Genomic DNA, 12823 nt, shown 5'->3' with positions numbered 1-12823 from the left:
ACCAATATTCTAGTCACCTGCTTACGTTCAAAGAACATGGCTATGTTAAAAATGACTGTCCTTCCTCAGGTGAAGCATTTTCTTGGAACACACACACAAAAAATTATAGTGCACTCAGAATTATTCTCTTTCATTGGTCTTTCGCTTGTTGTCACCACACAAGGAAGAAGGATCTGTTACCTGGAATGCTTCATAGTGCCATGAACTTCGAGAAGAGCAGAGAATAATGCTTGTATCTGAATTCCTCTCCAGCCTTCTGAAGGACCTCCTACCTTTTCACTATGTGCATGGTAGTTAGGACAGGAGCAGTCCATGACTGCTCATTCTCCTCTGCAGGTATTTTTCCGTAGTGCAAACTGGGTTATTATTCCTAAAGCAAAAGTTACAAGTCAGCAGCTTTGCTCCAGAATGTGAGCAGCCTGAATGAAGCCTTCTGGCAGCAGACAGAGCCAGATGAATTGAGGCTGGTGTAAGTGCAGCCAGGAGTCTGCCTTTAGACAGCTGGTAGTGAGAAAATATCACAGGCAAAATTCCTTGAATAAGCAAAAGTGTGCACCAGACTGCAATAAACAGAATTGGTGTGCGTCATTGTGTATGTCTTCAAGGTGTGTGCCTCTTGGTTTCAACTATTTCCCTTACAGCTTTTAGGCCCTGTGGTGCAGCAGTTGGAACCAAGTGGTTCTGCACTGGGATGTGAGGGCCTGTATTTGTAACAGACTGAGACTTCTATTCAGACAAGTGTCAAGGACAGTCACTGCTTCATCATCAGGTAGTGTTGATGGTGAATATGTGTCCATTTAGAGAAATCCGTAGTCTTCAGGGGGTACTTTCAAAATATATTGTTTCTCTTGTGTTTTTTTTTTTCTCTTTCTGGCTGTCAGCTTCACCGTCTTTACCACCATTTGTTCATCACAGAGTTTGTTCCACGTGGCAGTATCTTTTAAATTGTGTTTCTTCCTTTCCCATCATGCTTTCAAAAGTTACCTATCCTTTTCTCCTCTCCGAGAAAGCTAACATTCTGGATAGCAGCAATTACAAAAAGGCCAGGAAAACATTTGCAGAGATAGTTCGGCTTTTTTTTCGTACTCTTTAGAGACTTTGAAATGTATATGTGTCTGTCTGCTGTCACAGGCAGGTAATCTTCCTTTGCTGGATGTCAGCCATATCTGACAATCAGTGTAAATAGGGCACAGTATGATTTGAAGAAGTGTGGTTTCACTGGGAGGCAAAATGGCGTTAAATCAGCTGCTTTTCAAGGATCCCTTACTACTAAAAGTAGCTCAATGTCTGTATGCAGAATAAACCTCGGATAATAAGTCTTTCTCTGAGGTCTGATCCAAGTCCATTGAACTCACTGGGAGTCTTTCTATTGACTTCAGCTGGCTTTGGATCAGACACCTGGCATCTCTCTGGATTGTGTTTCTGTCTATTGCTCATCCTTCAAACTGGAGGAGATGGTCCCTGGTTAACATGCAAGAACCTCTTGGCAGGAAGAGGGACCTACCTATTGTAAGTGCTGAATCTTTCCAAGTGATTGATTAACAGCGGTGTAGTCGATTAACCTTTCTTCTTCTGAGAGCAGCTTTCATCTAGTCGTCTTGCTGAGGCTGAAAGCAGTCAAGGCCTTTATCAGGGGAGGGCTGCAGAACAGGATGCTCCCCAGAGGAGATTGGTTCCCAATTCTCTCTGCATAGTGAATTTAGTGAATTCAGCAGACCTTGAGGTCAAGCATTTATTAGGCTAAGAGACTGTCAAATCAATCTGGTCTACTCCAGGCAAGTTCTACCAGGAGAATGGGTTTTGCCAAGACTGTGTCTAAGAAATAGATTGATGGCTAACTCCTGGTTGAAGCTGCCTTTCTCTTTTCCATTTTCCGTGAATCAGAGTTTTTTTTTTTTCCCCTCACTGACATCAATATTTTCTCCCTAGACAAATTTTATTAAGGAAACTCCTGGAAACCATCTATAATTTAAGTCTCCGGGAGACATCCAAACTCTGCAGTCCTTCCATTTGGTGTTAAATTGACCCAAGGGCTTTCTCTAAGACCTTGCTTTTGACCACACCTGATTGAATTACACTTCTGGAATTTTCTTTACTTCCTTTCCCAATTCCAACACCCCTTCCCCCCCCCCCCCCTTTTTTTTTTTTCTTTTTTCAGGATACTTTCTAGTAGTTATAGACAGGTAGGGAATTCCATTCTCCCTGCCTGCTGTGACCAACTTCTTATCAGAAGGAGAAACACATTATAAAAGCTGTGTGCAGCCAAGCCTGCAACACAGAGCAATGTATTCTGCCGTGTCTCTCTTTTGAGGTATAGATCCTAACTTCCTTGCAGATTCTCCATTTGTAGTAACCAGTCTTTTTATGCACTATCACTGTTGTAATTGACATTCAATCATGTTATGATCAGGCTTAGATACCTATTCCAGCTGTGAGCCCTCACAGGATGATGCCCTGTGCACTTTTGCAGAAAGTCCTAGCCATCAAAGCACTGTCCGACCTCCAGAAGCACAAAGAAAGGGACTCTAATAAATCAGTGTAGCCTAAGTGCAACATGGAAGACTAAGGCTGGGTTTTTAACATTTTCAACTTCAGTTACTGTCAGCCTAATCAAGAGAAAATGCAAGAGAAAGCTGAGGGAGTTTTAGTGCACTAAATCGGATTTCAGTCATCCATATTGATTTATTTTTCCCCATCTAGCTATTGCTTTCCATACCTCCATCTCTGGCTTGTGCCAGCCAGTTTTATAATGATTCATTCATGATGTGGCTGTAAGGATACATCTTGTTTTGTTTTACCTCTACATTTTGCTGAGGAAATTTGCTTGTTGTTGGTTATAGCACAGAGTTGGGGGAGTCCTTCACTTCTTCTAGGCAATCTCTATTACACGGTTGACCCACTTGCTTTGTATCTAAGGCTTACGTTCATGGGAGAGGGTCTGACAAAAACACTTACCTTGGTTTAGGAAAACTGCATGAATGTCCCACATTCATGTCTTCCCTAAAATGTGCTTAGTGTTTATCTAGGTAAATGGCTCAGTGGTACAATAGGATTTGTCAGCTTTTTGAACTGAGGAGCTAGGTCTGCTAGAGTTCTAGGAGTTTAAGACTTCTAAACTACAAAACATGAAAAAAACAAAACAAAACAAACAAAAAAACTCTTTAAAGTGCAGACTTAAAGGTCTAGAATAAAAGACTGAGACTTAGTCTTCCTCAAATTTCATTATTTTTATACAGCTGTTGCTGTTAGTGTGACTCAAACATGCCAGTCTATTGCCAAGGGCTTTCAGCGATGATTTTCCTGTTAGAGAAGAAACAATGCAAAATATTTCATTTTTTTGCATATCACGTACAAGCCACTTTACCGTTCACTGTCATATGAGTATTTCAGCAAAATATTTTTACTGCCTGCAGAGAGTCAGTCTACAATTGGAGGAAGAGAGCAACTTCTCTCTCTCTCTCTCTCTCTCTCTCTCTCTCTTTATCTCTTGGTCTTAATTGTGAATGTAGGTAGCATTGCCCAAAGTCAGCATGGATCTGATTTGTTTGGGAGCTCAGTGCACATGCTGTAAGGCTGAATCTAAAAGGACAGGATGCTGAAAAGGTGGGAGAGGAGTCTCTTGAGTAAACAGATTGAAAACTAACTGACTTTCCCAAGATCACACAGGAGATCTCACAGAGGTGAATCTGCATCTTGCAAGCAGTGTTTTAGCTCTTTGTTTACGATTTTCTATTTTGTACACTTTGCAAATAGGTGGAGATACTAATTCCTTCACTACACCCAAATACAAAGCTGTTGCTGTGATAATCATCCCTGGATCCTGGAACATAGGCTGACAAGGGAGACTTTCAGCTAGATGGAAGAGAAAAATCAAAGCTGATTCCTGCATTTTTAATCAAGCCAGGATAGAGTGAGGATAAACAGGTAAAAACAGGCTTTTAGTAACAGAGCAAGTAATCTATGTTAGATGCACAGCAAAACCTTTATCAATCATCTTAAAGTGCATCTTGTGTTTTTTCTTCAGCAGGCAAATAAGTGATGAATTAGCTTAGTTCAAACTCTCTGAAGATCATCACTAGCATAGATTCTTTAAAAGGTCTGAAGGAAGTACAAAATCTTTACATTACTGTAAGGTACAGATGACTACAGCTCTGTCAGTAACACCACATTGTTATTGGCTTTGTGTTACAAGGTATCTAGAGAGTTTTGGAGACAAGGTATTTGAACATTGTATTGACACTAGGAGGAATCTGGCTGAAGCCCAACTCAGGCTGGGAGAGTGGCAGTTCCTAAGAGGAGCTAAATTGTATTGATTAAGGTTTCCTAATCAACAGAACAACTTCTACTACAAAGTGCTATTGAATTTACTGTAGACGTAAAAGTAAAAAATATGCAAAATTCTTATTCATAATCATTTATTCGAGATATAAAACTTTGAAATTCAATAGGCATATCAGCTTAAACTGAAGCTCAGTTTATTGTTGTCTTTGATTTTGGGTTTCTATTAATGAAATCCAGACAGCTTTTCAGATATCTTTGTGAAGTAGTTCACAAAGCACTATTAGTTGGGCAGGGAATATTCTTTGTTGAAACCTTAATCCCAGTTTAATTTTTTGAGACCAGTCAGTCACCATGCTTTTTTCCTTTCTTTAAGCTGTGTTTTGATAGATGTAGTTCCATGATGTAAAGACATGCCCAAGCAATGAGGGCAGGTAAGCAGCTTGGTTGCTCTGATGATTTAGAGTTTGGCGGCTTTTATACAGAGCAAAAGGAAAGCTGGTCTGGTGTCAGCAGTCATTATGTTTCTGTCTGTGATGTGCTTTCCCAGCACATTGGCACTTGAGAGACTGCTATGTAACTATGAAAACAGACTTCTCCAAGGAGTGAATTATCTATCCAGAGTCTAGTAACCATATGCAGACAACCACAACTGTAGCCGTGGCTTCAGTAGTATCATGCGTATGGGCCAGAATATTTATATAGTTGCCAGTTAAGCTGTGGAGGCATTATTCATCACAAAAAATTGGGCCATATGATGAAAATATGAGAGTATGGCAATGGAAGAAATACTGGAAGTGTTTAAAGGGAGGTAACACAGAACTTACTCCCTCTTCCAAATATATATTCAAACAAGAACATAATGTCTAAAGTAAGTTTGGCCAGCAGCAATTGCAAAAACCAATTTTAGAAATGAACATTAAACAAGATGCATGTGCTGATGAGTCATCCTGTGTGTTAATTTGTATATTTAGTTATTGAAATACTTGTTTATTTTTTTTCTGGTCTCTAAAAATCAATGTGTAGCCACGCTTCTGTTATTAGTTACTATACCCATAGGCCAATGCTGTGGTGATAATTTGATACATCCGCAGTAAGAAGTATGTGCGCTGCCGTCTAGGTCAGCTGGTTCTTTTTCCTTTGAGACAAGATAGTAGCTCTTCGTAGCAAATGAAGCCTCTCTAATCTTCAACCATTGTCCATTTACACATGAGTAAATAGGTTAAACTGTTCATAAAACGATAGAATCATACCAAAGAGTAATACAAAGTGGCAGCAGCAAAACTGAAAAGCAGTCCATTATATTCTGCTCTGCATAGTACCTGCCACCATACTGAAGACTGAGTACAGCACTGGATAATGATAAAGGTAATGAATATGGAGAAACAGAGTAATTCAGGGTAAAACAGAGTAATTCAGAGAAGAGTCTTGCCCTCATTCCTCCTGCCAGGTGACACGATGCTCTCACGATGGCCCTCCAGAGAGCTCAGTCCAGCAGTTCACTGGTTTTGTGCGAGTGAGGGGTGGCCAGCAGCACGAAGGACCCTGCTCCAACAGCTAAACGACCCGATTGTGCCAAATGTGCCTGACTGCACCAGGACTATCTCTCTGCATACAAGAGCAGTGAGTTTCATTACATGATTAGTGTTTCTGCCTACTTCTTGGTGGTCTAGACAATACAGTGTCCTTTTAACCCTCCCAGCCTTTAGCACTGCAGCACATTTTCTCTCTGCAGCTGTGCTTCTGAGGTCTGCTCCTGCTGCTGCTGGGCTGCATGCTGGGGAACGCTGTGACTGCCCCTCGCCCTGTGGGGCCACGTGCAGTAGTGGGCATGAGAGGCAACAAGTGGTATGTAGTGGCAATGTGCTTTAGAGTACATTCACACGCACAGCAATGGCATTCTTCTAGGATATAAATAAGCACAAAAGAGCATCAACGTTACTCTATCAAGCAGGAATGATTAACTGAGCTAGGCAATTTCCCAAGCCCATCATTGTCCCTTACGCTATAGAAAGCTGCTATGATCCTGTAATAATCACTGGATGTTATCTTTCCATTTGGATAGTTTGTCCAATATAATTCAACCAGGACTTACGGCTCATCCTTACAATAATAGGTCACCATATGCTTCACATCTGGTCCTACAAAAAAGCCATATTACATGCGTGATGCCAACTATTTTAGGGGACAGCCTCCAGAGACCCCTAAGTGTTACTAGCAGTCTTGACAGCTTAGTGGCTTCATTAATCAGCATTAAAACTTCATTTTACTATTACAAGCATAATTGCTACTAGTCCAAATGACAACTAAAATAAGCAATTTCACCAGTTTTGTTATTTAGTGAGCTGATATAGCCATTTTTTCCCCTAAGATAAAGGCACTTAAAAAGCCAACAGCGAGTCCACCATTTTGCCTCGTCAAAACTCATTGGACTGAATTAACCCAAATTCTCCAGTGCTGATAGAGCAGAAGTTTGTTTAATCAGACATCAAGGTAAGATTATAGACTTTAATATTTGTATTTCTCAGAATTCAAATATCTCTAGTTTGTCATAGGAGAAAGTGCTGTGTTAGAGTTGCCTGCAATATCTGAATATTTGCTGTCAGCTGAAGACTTCAGTTTACAGTCAGGATCTAATTCTAGCTTTTATCTGAGAGGGAAATGGGAAAAAAAGAGCTTGGAGGCAATAGTATGCAGAGAAAATGTCTTCTTGTCTCACATACCACGTCCTGGGATTTGCTGGTATTTAAAGCTTGAAACATTTTATTTTCTATAGGTTTACTGTAGAGGATTGAAACTTGATACAAATACATTATGTTAAATACTTGAAGTTCTCCTTTGAGAATAAAACACAGGAGCCTGGATTAATCACTGACTGCCATGCACAATTTTTTCATGTCTTTTGTTCTTAGTCTATGTTCTAACAGGCTTTTCTTAACATACCATTCCCTAAAATATTAATAAGAGGAGAGTATGCAAAGCGGAGGAGTACACTGTAACTTGCAGTGGTTCATAATGTCAGACAGCTGCCTGCAAGAAGTCAGCTTGGCAAGATGAGAAAAAGGTCCTTAAAAAGAGCCAGAATGCAATAATTTGGTTCTCTTCTCCATTACTCACCAAAAGGAGATTCATCCTGTGCTCCATACACTACGGCTGGCAGCTTTTAACGTCACCAGCTCTGGGGTGCTTTTGAGAGCACTGCCTTGTATGCCACCACTGAATGGGCTGGGAACAGCAGGCTTCATCCTTTTCAAGTCAAATGCTTTCTTCTTCCCTACTGAAAGTAGAGTTACTTTCCCTTACATTTAGAGAACATCTGGGATTTCTGGACCCCAGGTGCAATACAACAGCAAGGTATATGTACTGCCTTAAAACCTTGGAAGGATAAGGGCTAATTTCCAGGTGGTTCATTATAACAGGAAGTCATCTAAATGTGTTCTGAAATACTGGACATGCCATTGCTCTGCATATGTCTGGTGGGCCCTTCTTCCTGGAACAATGAATTCCTCCTTCAGTGCTTGCAGCCAAAATTTCTGCTTTTCCTTTGATGGGCAGAAAGCTGTTTCATTCTTCCAACACAAGGGTGGCTAATTTAGTATGGGTTTGGTGAGCAACTTGGAGTACTTTGCATTGCAACTGATGATGTACACAACTTAAACGAACTATGTTAGAGCTACAAAGGAAGGAAAGGTATTTATTCCAGTCACTGCAATAAAACTGGATTTATTCCACACCCCACTTTTAGACAAGCTAGATACTGGGGTAGATGAGCATGGGTCCTGGCCCAGGGCTGCACCGTGAGGTCCCTTTCAGGGCTGTCGCTGTCAGTGCTGGCTGGCTCCCTGCCAGGCTGGAAACTGGAGCAGGAGGCAGCTGAAATGGTTTGAAAACTCATTTTTCCCAGCAGCGAGAACTGTGCTGCTAATCAAGAAAAACACAGGAGATGTACTGGATTCCTTATGTGAGCAGGTCTCCAGCACTGAAATTGTATTTTAAGCTTGTGCTTGTTTTTAGCGTGTTGTTGTCAAACCTATGCTAAAGCAATTACTGCCGGTGAGGGTCACCAGGAGTTCAGTGTTACTGAAAACCTTACAGCACTGCTACGAAGGGCCTGCACAGCCAGGCAGAGCAGTCTGCGCAGGCATTGTCGTTGAAAGAAAAAGCAGATTCTTGCCTTCCTTCTGCCTGTTTTGTTTGTTTTTAATGAGAAGCACGTTTGAGCCCTTTTCTTTAATTACTCCATGTCACCCTGCTGAAAAGCCCGGCCTGCTGCAAGCACCCCAGCACAAACCCTGCCCTGCCCTAGTGTGCCCTGACAGCTCTGTCCTGAGCTCAGCTGGGTGGTCAGGGGCCGAGCGAGCTGCTGGTGCCTTCCAGAGTAGCCCACTGAGATGGGCTCTGTATTCCCATACCTTCTGAGGTGGATGATGTAAGACAGAAACAAGCTAAAGACAAAAGAACCAAACCCAGTCACCTAAGGGAACCCCTCTCGCGTGTCTTTCCCCCTCAATCAGCTGCTGGCTTCAAGCTGCTCCATTTCTGTCTGGCCAAAGCGGTAGGTGTGAGTTTGTGCTGCTCCAGTGCTCCTGTTGCTACTCTGTGAGCATGGTCCCAAGGAAGGACCGCTGACTTCATGCAGCTTCATGTTAATTTTCCCATTTTCTAACTGATAACAAACTCATTTCTTAAATAACATCATTTTTACATTTAGACGAGTTAAGAGACTAATTTTTCTACTCAGTCCATTGGCTGGGGAATTAGTAAGTAATGCAAGGCAGCTGTTCCTGCATTATCATTTTAAAGCGCTAATGCTGAGAACTTTATACATACAAAGACAGAAGCCTGTGCTAGGAAGGAGTGTGGGACAAACAGTGGAGATCCTGCCTGTCTCTTCAAGGTGAAGATGAGGACTTCTCTGAAGGTATGGCAGAGCACCACAGCCTCTCCACCACAGAAGGACTCAACAACCAAAGTAAGTACTGTATTCCTTGTATTAAAGCCATGTTCATTTTTCTCCCAGCCATAAAAAAGGCAAAATACACATGAGGCTATAGCTTCCCCAAAATGCTTTATATTCTGATAGTTACACTCTAGAGAAGAGCTGGACAAATGTAGTTGTTGCTCCAGGCAGGAAGGAAGGATTTAAAATAAAACAAAAATAAAAAAACCTGCCTGCTTTCCCTTACCTGATTCATTTTCTGAAGCAGAGCATCTGCTGTAAAACTACAAGTGTTGCTGAAACTGGAGGAGCTGTACTGGTTCACGTGGAAGGCTACTTAACATACATATTTGTGTGTTCATGTATGTATTTTGTATATATGAAACATCATCATGTTTTCAATTTTATGTGTATGTATGTACCAAAAAGTGAAAGTGTGCTGATGTTTTGTATGGTGACAAGCATCCACAGGAGCTAAGGCACCTGGTTTCTTGGGATATGTGTACATCTGCGCACAGGCACTGACTTCAGGCCTGGTTTTATACTCAGCTAGGGGGAGTTTTATTAACAGAGCTCAAGAAGCTGCAAGAGAGATTTGTTTTCAACTTCTCAGCCATTCATAGAAAATATCTGCTCACAGATTAACCTATTTGTAAGCTCAAAGAGTTACGGTTGTAGGCAGTCTTCAGCACAAGCTCCTAAAACAATACAGAAATGCTGTAGTTCTCATCACAAAATGATTTTATTGGGTACCTGGGAACTGTACCCAGAGAGTCTAAGGTTTTGCTGGTAACCTCAAAACTGCGGGTGCTTTTGGTGAAACTAGGGTATATTTTGTTCTATGATTTGTTTGCTCATATTTAATAATTAGAAGTATGGGTACTAGAAAAGCACTGCAAAATGAAAATAATTTCCTGATGGAGACTGGCGCCTTCAGGAAAGGGTCAGTCTTTATTGCCTGAGAGGGTGCTGTCAGCATAAATAATTATCATGAACTTCAACTTCAAGCAATCAAACTTCATTGTATCGAAGGAGCCCCATTAAATGCTTAGATTGTTCTTAATTTGATCTAGTGCAGTCAATTCCCTAGGGAAACAGAGACAGGAAAAAAAAATCAATACACCATTGCAAAGGAAGCAGAGGTGTTCTGGTCATGTCTAGCGGATGAAGGGGAACCATCTAAAGAAGGCAAACGTGTCTTGGTCCTGATAAACCAAAAGGGTGATGAAGCTTTCTGGACGTGAAAGCTGCTCATCAGAAGCCCTGGAACTGCTCGCAGCAGATGATGACAAATTTTGAAGGCAACTCAGTGGCGATAAAGTAGCATCTCTTCTACAGTTGCACTCAGCATTATGCTCCTCTCCTGCCTTTTGCAGTAGTTCTTGCTTACCTAGCTAGCTTGTGTGGCAGTGTCTGGTCTGCCCTGCCGATGCTTTCCCACTGCTTGCTGCATGCAGCTGGCAGGCGGCCACATCAGGTACCACTGCCTCAGTGCAAGCTGTGGTGCAATTTCTGTTCCATTTCTTTGTATAGTTCTGCTAGTCTTTTTTTTTTTTGTGCCTGTTGCAAATATCGCTAGAGGACATTTAAAAAGTTGAAATAATTGGTACTTAATTATTAGAACTGCCTTTATTTCTTCTGACTTAAAAATTACTCTCTGTCACCTTGTAGTTATTCTTTTAACCAAAGTTTGTATTGAAATATTTCTAAACAGTTTCTTTTTTTGCCTAATATTTTGACAGAAGGGCTGTGGGGGGAAAATAACTTTACAAAAGCACACGTGACAGAGAAATATTAATAAATTCAAGGCGATTTTTAGAGTGAAATGCCTTCTCATTTGAAAGCTTGTACCTGTCCACTTACAGGAGTGGGGATTGCATGTGTGCATAGAGCTTCTGAGGTCTGAGTTTTCCCCCAAAAAGAGAATGAGAGATTCTTCTTCACAATTGTGCTGTGGATAACCAAATTAATTTTATGTCAAAGATATTGCAAGTGGCGCATATGGAGATTATACCGAAGGATATCACATTTCCCGTTCTCATCATTGGTTGAATATTAGGAAACTTGACCTCATTCAGAGCAGGAACAGCAACCCCACTCTTTCATGTTGGCTTCAGCAGACAAAAGACATCTTGCTCCTTTTCCTCCGAGGTAAAGAAAGACAGCAGGCTTTCACAGTGCTTTGGCCTTTCCCCTGTAGCGAGTGCATGCTTAAATCCGCAACGAGCGGGTAGCCAGCTTTCCTTAGCCTTTTCAAAACAAATGAATAAAACTTGTAGCTCGCTTGTACCAAACAGCCACCTTTTTGTGTGGGAGAAGATGGCTTTTGACTGACTGACATGGCAGGTGCCGCAGGAGCCAAGACAATTCTGCATTTCAACTGATTGTTGTCACTACCAAAGCCTATTATCTAGGGTAATAAAGTTTAAGATTAAGGGGATTCTGCATGTTTGTGTTATTCCCCACAAAGCTTATCTTCTAATAGACCAGCTGCTTTATTGCACTTCGCCCACCCTTTCTCATTGTACGGAGAAGCTGCGTGTACAAATGGGAATGCAGTGAGGCAGGCCTTGGCTACCAGCTGGGAATATCGTATCGCCCTCAGCCTCCATCTGCGGGTATTAAGTTACCATCGGTTGCCAGCTGGGAACATCACATCTTCCACCTTGCCCAGCAAAGCACATCGCAGCGTTCTCAGGCTTCTGCCAAGACTGTAACCTGGTTGTGTCCCCACTCTTCCTCTCTGGGACTCGGGGGCACTGTGTGCAAATCTGGCTCTGCTGGCCCGCGGTGAGCACATCCACTTCATGATGGAGATGCAAGTATTCAGATGAAAAAGTCTCCTCATTCTCTTCTCTGGCATATGCCCTTGGAAAAAAAATGTTAAATTTCTGCAGCAGAAAGTACTCAAATGAAACTGCCAGCCATTCATCACTCAGAGAATTTATGGATGTCTTTCCCTCAAGTCTTAAACCTTGCATTTGCTGAAGGCCACGACATTAAGATATTATTGCCACATACCTTATACCAAACAGGGAATCAATATACCAAACAGGGAATCAACTAACCTCAGGTTGGGAGGGAGTGGGGATGGAGGAGTACTCTGTCGTCCCCCCCATCACTTCTGTTATTTTCTCACCCAGTCTGTTGTGGCCATGCTTCCCAGCCAGTCTGTGGTAGTATTTTTCCCTTGCTGTTCTCACACTCGTTCCACTTCTGTTTTTCTCATGGCTTTGTACCCGCAAAGCCCGGTAGTGCTGTTGTAGCAGATTCTGATGGGATGTGATTGCCACCAGCATGAGCATCGCTCCTTCTTTCCCACCTTTTCTCATTTGGTTGTAGCTTTGGGTTTATGTTAGGAGCCCAGATAGTACACAGACATGAAGCTAAACAGCCAACAGGGACTTTGAGTGGGTACAGATGAAAACTATGAACTGCAAAAAAGATGTTATCTGGCTTTTGTATTATCAGTAAGATTCTGCAATAAGAGGGTCCTTAACAGCCCCCATGGTAATGTATGGGGAGGGATGCAATAGCATGTCAGCTCAAGCCCCTGTCCTTCATCTCAAGGAACTCAGCATCAATTCCTGTGATACCTTCTAGCTT

General features: G+C 41.9%; 1 protein-coding gene across 1 annotated transcript in view; it reads left to right on the top strand.

Annotated features, from left to right (window-relative positions):
• Positions 1–5972: 5972 nt before the first annotated feature.
• The window catches only part of KCNA4 (potassium voltage-gated channel subfamily A member 4), a 110703-nt gene continuing 103852 nt past the window's right edge, over positions 5973–12823 (top strand). The window contains exons 1-3 of the mRNA XM_072039183.1: positions 5973–6126; positions 6650–6771; positions 9113–9250. The gene's annotated coding sequence lies outside the window, so the exon portion shown is untranslated. The remainder of the gene's footprint in view (positions 6127–6649; positions 6772–9112; positions 9251–12823) is intronic.

This window comes from Anas platyrhynchos, chromosome 5, assembly GCF_047663525.1.
Source record: "Anas platyrhynchos isolate ZD024472 breed Pekin duck chromosome 5, IASCAAS_PekinDuck_T2T, whole genome shotgun sequence".
Lineage (NCBI taxonomy): Eukaryota > Metazoa > Chordata > Aves > Anseriformes > Anatidae > Anas > Anas platyrhynchos.
This window is presented reverse-complemented; position numbering and strand designations above follow the sequence as displayed.